Genomic DNA, 9428 nt, shown 5'->3' on the forward strand with positions numbered 1-9428 from the left:
GACCACCCTCCATAGAGCGTTATAGCTGCCGTACCAGGTCGTGATACAGTCAGACAGAATAATGTCGATGGTGCATTAGTAGAAGTTGGTCAGTAAGAGAAGAATCAGGCAGATAAATGGATCATGAGTGGCAGCTTCATGTTTCCATCTGTGCTGATTCACCTGACCTGCAGCATGGCTCAAAGCTCTTCTCGTGGCTGGTTTTCATTCTCAGATGATGCTACAGATGAACCTGCAGCCAGAGTCATCCGTCTGATGGGATCTGTTTGTTTTAGCCGGCATGTTTCAGGATCCACTCACTACAGGGATGTTTCACATCTTTACTCTGGGTCTGAACATCGACTCTCTTTATTCTCAGGACGGTTTATTTCTGACCACATGCAGATTCATTCACCTCCTGATGTGAATCCTGTGGAATTACCTCTGTTGGGTCTGTGTTTCCACAAGCCCCGATAGTTTAGAGACTTATTCCTCATGAAGAACACAAGACATAACAGAACATCTCCAACTGTTTTTTTACTCGCTAACGAGGGAGAGGTTTGGTCAGAACCAGGCGGTGGAGCATAATGCTCATCATCATCTGTCTCTAGCCCAAATCCTTCAAAGAGCAGCTTCCTCGTAACCTTTTTATTGACATGACAATTACAGTACACATCACAGCCAAAGCACCTCCCACTGTAAAACCCCCCTTGGTTACAAAGACAAGGCACTATGTGTGTGTATGTGTAAGCACCTGTATGCATGTGAGAATGTGTGTGTGACCTCCTGCTCACCAAAAGGATCATAAAAGCAGGAAGCAACATCAAACAGACCTTCACAAGGGATGTGCTTGTGATAAAACACTACAGCCTCTCCCCAGAACCTCGAGAGGCTGGGGAGGGGGACAAAGGAATGTCTTTGAACACAGAGTTTGAAACAATGTAGAGGTGGTAAGCATAAAAATGACAACATTTAACAATTCACTTTAACAACCTCTTTGATCACTGAGCAGATTTTCTGCTGTCTTTACCCCTGATGGTACTTTTTCCTGAACAGAGATGTAAACTGCATTCATTTAGTGGTCTGAGTGGCTCCTTTTAACCAGCGATCTGCTAATCCCTCACCCCGGATCAATGACAGCATTCAGTCTGAAAGTGGAACGTTTGTGCAAATCCACATAGTCGTCTCAGAGAGCTCTTGCATCCTTTCAATAATATGGTCAAAGATGAGGGAAGACTGTGTGTCACGTTTAATCTGTACCAGTTTGTTTGGCACAGTTAGGAACTTTATCACACCGATATCTCCTGCTCTACACTGAAAAAAATATGTTGTTGGATTTACTTAATTCAATGGTGGACATTTGTTGCACACAGATGTTTTGCTTTGGCAGCAACTTAAACAATTGAGTTAAATTAACACAATTTATTCATGTTCAATAAACCTGTGCAATTTGTGTTGATAAAATGTGACTTAAACATGTTTTGATGAAGTAATTTGAGCTCTTGGAATATTTTAATCCTTCACAATTTTCTCACTTTATCCCAACACCATTCAATAACTTTTACCCAATACTACTTGGTCACTTAAATACTACATGTTATCTTTAAATTACATTTTGCTATTATATTCTAGCATCAGATACACAATTTTCAAATGGAGGCCTTATAACAGATTGTGTTGTTCTCTTCCAAGATGGTTGCTGGCATCCACCAGTAACCTTTCAAAACAACATGTCTAATTTCACTGCATTGACAGTAGGTAAAGAATTAAACTGACATTACTCCTCTACTGAATCTATATAAATCAACAGTTAAATGATGTCAGTTCTTCCGTGTTCTCTGGAATCAATCACAGCAAAGAAATTAGACTCTTTCTTTTGAAAAATGTTGGGAAAGAACAAATCAAGATCAAAAATCAAGATTCAGTTAAACAACAATTATAACTAAACAATTTGAGGAAATGTTAGTTTCCATTAACATTAAATTAGGTTACTGAATTGGCAAACACCTTCCTATCAACATTACCCATTTTACCCCAATAACTAAAGAAATTAGCACTTGCAGGTCAAAACCTATATTCAAGAGACGCAAAAATAACATTGATACAGTGATTGTCAAAAATTACAGCACTAATCATACTGTGACATGTTGGTTCAAAACAGCACACTTAGAAATATTCAACGTTCTTTACTTCAACTGAATGAAACTGAAAACACCATTTCACACGACCCATATGGGATATTTAGACTGTATAACTGTTCACGCTACATCTCTTCACTAGTAAAAGAAAGAAAAAATACAAAGAGAAATTTAAAAATGCTGCCAAAATGCTGTACAGAGCAAATGGAAAAACAAACAACAAAAACGGCTCGTCCTCATGGCAGTTGCAGAGTATATAAAAATGAACCCTGCGATCTGTTCCTGGAATTGAGCTTCAAAAATGCAGCAGAACAAGTGTGAGATTTAAATGTCCTCTCACCTAGAGCTGATCACCTCGCATGCATAACCGTGAGCTTTCCTTGCAGGAGCAGTTTTGTCTTAGTTGTGAGCTTTTCTTGAGAGCTGACTTGCATCCAACTCCATTACCACCCTTTGAATCACCTCAAAAGTGTAGCAGAGCTGTGATGGGTAACTCATGTTGAAGGAATAAAAAAGGTCCAAACAGCATGGCTACTGCAAAGGTCACGTTATCCAGATCTTGAAGAACTACTATACCCTCGATGATGATGCCAACATCAGAAAAGTCATTGCCTGGTGCATCCTCTGGAGACAGATGTTCATTGTGGTTTTCTCAATCTGTGCAGTGGCCTCAGTCAAGTCCTGGTTAAACACAAACATTTCTTTAAGATTTCTTTTTAAACTCATCTCTTTTGAATCTACCAGTTCTAATGTTAGAGTAATTTAAACCAATGCAAGCAACATAGTAAATAGCTATAGCCAAAGAGTGGCCTGCCATGCTGCCATTCATGGTCTAACAGAGTTCCTAAGAGAGAGTGAAAAACATAGAATAGAGGTCGTCTCTCAATGTGCAGCAAAAGAAACAAAAGGACAGCAGGTGAGGGCAGGAGGGGTAGGGATGTAAGCTAGCATAATGCCGCTGATGACATTAGCTAAAGCTGTTCAGTGTCCAAAATCTCACTAACACCACGGTGCAGTAAATACACAATGTAACTGAAGAGTCAGTTGGCAAATCTATTCACACAGAAAACCAAATTATGTTATGAGTGCCTCGTAATTAGGTTTAATGTGATATTACGGCTCTTGTGCCAAAGACAAATTCAAATGAAAAAGCGCCAATTCTTTGTCAACAGATAAAACAGCAAATAAGCTAATGGCTCTTTTTTAGCATGTTACATGGCGACACTCTAGACGTTTAACTACATTTGGCTGAAATATGGTAAATATTAATTCAAAAAATCAAGACATTCCAAAAACATAGAGTTGGCTGCTCAACGTGACTGAGATGGATGCCTTTTTTAAACCACGATCCAAAGCCCGCGAGATGAAATCACGCGTGGTTTCACGAGATTTAACGTTTCTATCTTATTGACTTACTTGATCTTACTTATTGGTACCAGTTAGCAGGCGAGCAGCTGCATTTTGAACCATCTGAAGACGATGGATGGTGGCCTGATCTAGACCATTATACAATGAATTGCAGTAGTCCAATCTGCAAGTAAGGAAAAGGTGAATAACACGCTCAAAGACGTTAGCCAGAAGGTATGGCTTTACCTTGGCCAGCTGTCTTAACTGAAAAAAGCAGGACTGAACTACTGCACTCACCTGCTTATTCAATTTAAAAGAACCATTCAACTGAATTGAGATCAGGTGGACTCCAGTCAGTGGTAGAAACATATTACAGATGATCAGGTGAAACAAAACGCACAGATTTGAGTCTGATGGCAAAGGCAGCGAATGCTTACTTATATTTCCATTTTTGAATTTTAATAAAATTGCAAGAATTTCATTTTTTCATTATGGGGTATTGTTTGTAGGACTTTGAGGAGATTAAATAAATTTAATCCATTTTGGAATAATCGGACATACTGAGCATGAAAGTGCAGAAGGGACAGATTAGAGCACTTCGCTCTCGCTCTGCAGGCCTACTTGTTGTTCCTAGAGTATTTAAAAGTAGAATGGGAGGCAGAGCCTTCAGTTTTCAGGCCCCTCTTCTGTGGAACCAGCTTCCAGTTTGGATTCAGGAGACAGACACTATCTCTACTTTCAAGATTAGGCTTCAAACTTTCCTTTTTGCTAAAGCATATAGTTAGGGCTGGACCAGGTAACCCTGAATCCTCCCTTAGTTATGCTGCGATAGACGTAGGCTGCCGGGGGATTCCCATGATGCACTGGGTGTTTCTTCTTCACTCACTATGTGTTAACAGACCTCTCTGCACTGAATCATATCTGTTATTAACCTCTGTCTCTCTTCCACAGCATGTCTTTATCCTGTCTTCCTTCTCTCACCCCAACCGGTCACAGCAGATGGCCCCGCCCCTCCCTGAGCCTGGTTCTGCCGGAGGTTTCTTCCTGTTAAAAGGGAGTTTTTCCTTCCCACTGTCGCCAAAGTGCTGCTCATAGAGGGTCATATGATTGTTGGGTTTTTCTCTGTATCTATGAAGCGCCTCAAGGCGACTTTTGTTGTGATTTGGCGCTATATAAATAAAATTGAATTGAATTGAATGAAGAAGCTGCAGTGCTAACAACTTGGCTACAAGCTAAGCTAGCTATTCACACAAGACAGTGACTGTGTGTGGACGAGTTTTCCCTCGTCAGCATTGTATCCTGAAGGTTATACACACACACAGATCCATGACACGTCCCACTGCCTTCACCTGTGAATGAGGATCGCTCAGGCAGGCCTATGTCTTCTAGCAGAAAGCAAAACAAACATTAGGCTGTCACTCATTAACCTAACTCACCTTTCTGCTTTAACTAATCTTTTCAGGGGTCATTCAGTCAGAAGACAAAAACACAAAAAAGATTAAAAACAGTTCAATGAAACACAGGACCAAACCTCGGTCAATAATCTGGATAAATACAATAGAAGAAGATATAGATCCAATAAATTGAAATAAATGGGCAGATATCTTTATTCCAGTAACCAAGTCCTGCATCTAAGCTCAGTGTGAGGAGGGATTACAACAGCAGGTTTTCAGAGCTCAGGTCTTCTGGTAAAGACTCCAACAGCTAAAGGGCTCAAGCAGGAGACCCACCAGTGGTTCTGGTGAGGAGGCAGGCAGAGAGAGCAGTCAGGAGGGTCTGACCTGAGACTCATCAGCCTTCATGATGTAATGTAGGGAGCAGTGAGCCCATGAAGGACTTAAACGATAGTGGCACTGTTAGGCTATGTTCACACTGCAGGCGAAAGTGCATCAAATCTGATTTTTTTTGACCCATCCATCCATCCATCCATCTTCATCCGCTTTATCCGAGGCTGGGTTGCGGGGGCAGCAGCCTAAGCAAAGAGGCCCAGACCTCCCTCTCCCCAGCCACCTCCTCCAGCTTATCCGGGGGAACACCAAGGCGTTCCCAGGCCAGCCGAGAGATATAACCTCTCCAGCGTGTCCTGGGTCTGCCCCGGGGCCTCCTCCCGGTGGGACATGCCTGGAACACCTCACCCAGGAGGCGCCCAGGAGGCATCCTTGTCAGATGCCCGAACCACCTCAGCTGGCTCCTTTCGATGTGGAGCAGCAGCGGCTCTACTCTGAGCCCCTCCCGGATGGCCGAACTTCTCACCCTATCTCTAAGGGAGAGGCCAGCCACCCTTCGGAGGAAGCCAAAGAGCGATTCAGAAGACCCTTATGAAAAGAATATCGAGGGAACAGTTTACCCTGCCCGGGATAGGGTTACCGGGGCCCCGCCCTGGAGCCAGGCCCGGGGAGGGTGCCCGAGGGCGAGCGTCTGGTGACCGGGCCTTAGTCCATGGGGCCCGGCCGGGCACAGCCCGAAGAGGAGACATGGGCCCATCCTCACGCAGGCCCACCACCCGCAGGAGGCGCCATAGGGGTCGGGTGCATTGTGTGCCGGGTGGCGGCCAGGAGCGGAGGCCCTGGCGGACTGACCCCCGGCTGCAGAGACTGGCAATAGGGATTTTTTTGACCCTCTGCGACCCATCTATCCCATCATGGTGTGACAGTGTGAACGGCACAAATCCGATATGTTCAAATCCGATCTGGGTCACTTTCGTATGTGGTCCTGAATCTGATACATGTCCGATGTTTCAGAAAGCGACTGCTGTTTGACGGTCATGTTGCATTAAATCCGTCTTTTACGTCACTGACACAAGACAGACGCCAATTATCAGCGCTGGAGAAGACATCGCGAACACTTCCTGGCCATCCAGTGTAGATGTATCTCCACATCCTCCATGGTGGAGCTCAGCGTTCACTCTGATAGAGCCCACTGTGTTCTCTGTGAGTGGGAAAGTTTCCAGCTGACACACCTGCTGTGAGCACCTGTGTGTGGGCAGAAAGTCAAGTTTCTGAGAACAGATTAGTTAAAGCAGAAAGGTGAGTTAGGTTAATGAGTGACAGCCTAATGTTTGTTCCTTTGGTACAAACAACAGGTTCAGATGCTGATTTCACAGGAAACAGCATGAATGAGGGTTGATGATATGATAAGCTTCTCTGGGACACCAAGTCCCAGAGAAGCTTATCAAACAAACATTAGGCTGTCACTCATTAACCTAACTCACCTTTCTGCTTTAACTAATCTGTTCTCAGAAACTTGACTTTCTGCCCACACACAGGTGCTCACAGCAGGTGTGTCAGCTGGAAACTTTCCCACTCACAGAGAACACAGTGGGCTCTATCAGAGTGAACGCTGAGCTCCACCATGGAGGATGTGGAGATACAGAAATTCTTTTATTGCTGCCATATAACCTGTATCATTATAATTAATAACATTCTTTACAGCATTATTCCATTTAATAATATTTCTCATAGTATTGATATTGCATTAAAGTTGTTTATTGAAGATGTTCATTTAAGGATCCTTTTATTATGTTAACTTTTATTACAGGTACGGCCAGAAGTATTTCATACACATTGCATAGTATTTGTCCTCATTCAGAGTTGTTGCTCAGTCTACAGAGGGTCTTAAGCTTTGTGAAGCGCGATGACTTCACAATCTATTGTGTTAAAGACTAGAGCATAGAAGGATAACTGCAATACATGCTTACAATACACATATAATCTAGAAATGTGTCAGGCCTGAGGCCTTAACTCATTTAGCTTCTAACTGCATTTTAGTCTACTTGGTAACAGATGACTGGAGTCAACAACCAGCCCTCAGAGACCCTGAAGGCTTGAAGTTATTGCCTTGTTTTGAAGGTGTTATAGAAATGAGAAGTTCTATGTCTGTTTATAGCCATCTAAGATGTTCCATTTACTGTAACTAACATCTTTAACCTATTTTTGCGCCATGGGGGGGGGGGCGGATACCTTACTGCTTTAAAAGTGTTCTCAACATGTACTTTTGTCAGAAGACATGTGCTGATGTTTTCTCTCCTGTGTGTTAATAAACTCATCGTTTGACTGCACTCTTCTGAGCCTCCGTGGTTTGTGTCACTGCTCTACATTGATTGATTTCGCAACAGTATTTGGTGGAGGATGCGGGCAGTGTAGAGCAATAGAGGTGTTGCTTTCTGTGGTGGTCGAGGCCAGAGGCCAGAGGAGACGGGTGGTCGAACGGGCAGACGTCTCGGTGATTTCTTGACTACTGTGGGCCCAACTAAAAAGGGTAAGGCACAAACCTCTTAAACGGAAATTGTGCTGTATTGGATCATAATTCTAAAATTGTAGTCAATGAATTACTGGTTGATCTCAGTCTTGAGTTTTTGCCTGAGTTCAAATGAGACTGTGAAGTAGCGTTGCATTCAAGGTCGACTCGTAAAAGACAATACTGAGCTAAAAGTAACTTGAGATGTCATTTTAAGGAAATAAGAGAGAAAGAGACCAATGTGTGTTTAAAGAATAAGAAAATATAAGAGTTGTTGGTCAGTTTATGGGTTTAATAAGTGTTATAGTCACGAAATTGAAGAATTTCCCCCTTAGTAAAGACGTTTACTAAGATTTTACTCAGGTGGCGCTGCTGAGATTTGTGGCCTCAGAAATAGCTAAGATCATTTTGAGAAAAACTTATTTGTGAGAAAAAGAGTAATACCAGACGCAGAGGTCCGAGGGGTTGACATATGATTTAAGAGACTCAAGCCAGCCGTGATTTTTAGTGTAATAGTAAATTGATTTTGAAGGAAATCAAGGTTTACTGTGTTGAAGTAATTTTGATAATGATACTGCATGAGGTGTAGTAATTTCATTTTTATTTAGCTAGAGGGCATGCTTATTTCGGGGTCTTGCCAAAGGAAGATTTCTATTAATTTTATTGACTTCAAGAAGGCTTTTGACAGCGTCCACCGGCCGACTCTATGGGCTATCCTACGCCACTATGGAGTCCCTCAGCAGTTTGTAGATGCCTTTCGTTGTCTCTACTCCAACTCCCGTTGCTGCGTCCGGACGGAGGGCAGCTGCACAGATTTCTTCAAGATCAATACTGGCGTCCGACACGGATGCGTGCTACCCCCTTTCCTCTTCCTGTTGGTAATTGACTTCATCATGCGACGATCAGTTGACCAAGCTGGCATCGGTGTGCCCTGGCATGAAGCGCGTAATCTCACTGACTTGGACTTCGCAGATGACATCGCCCTGCTGGGCTCGACTCAGGAAGACCTCCAAAAGTTGACCGCAGTTTTACAGTAGGATTAACGTAGCTATGTCTGTTTTAGTCTAAGTGCCTTTTGTGTAGGTGAACTGCTGGACTTCCAGACCAGCAGGTTTAGGGAAGGTCTGTTTGATGTGGGGAAAATTCCTCCCCTTTGTATGGCTTCACTGTGTTATTTAGGGTGAACCATCTAGGGTGTGGGGGAGACTACCCTCTTTATGACCAAGGATGTTCCTCCTGTGCTTTTATGTTATATGACCCTTTGATCAGCAGGATCACACACACACACACACACACACACACACACACACGTACGTACGTACACCTCCACATTCCAATGTAAGGAACAAACGCTCACTGAAGCATATAAATAAACACCAGGGCAGTCCTCAGTGCGAGTCTCAGTTCTGGAGGCTGCCCTTGCTAGCAAGAAGTTCTATGTGCTTCTCTTCTCTGAGTCTCTACTGAAGAAGTGTTTTAGAGTATATCTCTTAACACTCTGATTGGGTTAGACCACGATAGGGGCATAATGTGTGTCTGTTGTTGATCACACGGAGACTTTCAGAGTTGCGGAGACTTCAGACAATGATCCAAGTACAGAGTCCTGAGGGACCCCATGCCCCACTGCACAGGTCTCGGAGAGATCATTATTAAAACTAACAGTCTGAGACCTCCCAGACAGGTAGGATCTCAGCCATAATAAAACATTTCCTGTAACTCCAATAAAAT

Source organism: Simochromis diagramma, unplaced genomic scaffold (assembly GCF_900408965.1).
Source record: "Simochromis diagramma unplaced genomic scaffold, fSimDia1.1 OVJJ01000038.1, whole genome shotgun sequence".
Classification (NCBI taxonomy): domain Eukaryota; kingdom Metazoa; phylum Chordata; class Actinopteri; order Cichliformes; family Cichlidae; genus Simochromis; species Simochromis diagramma.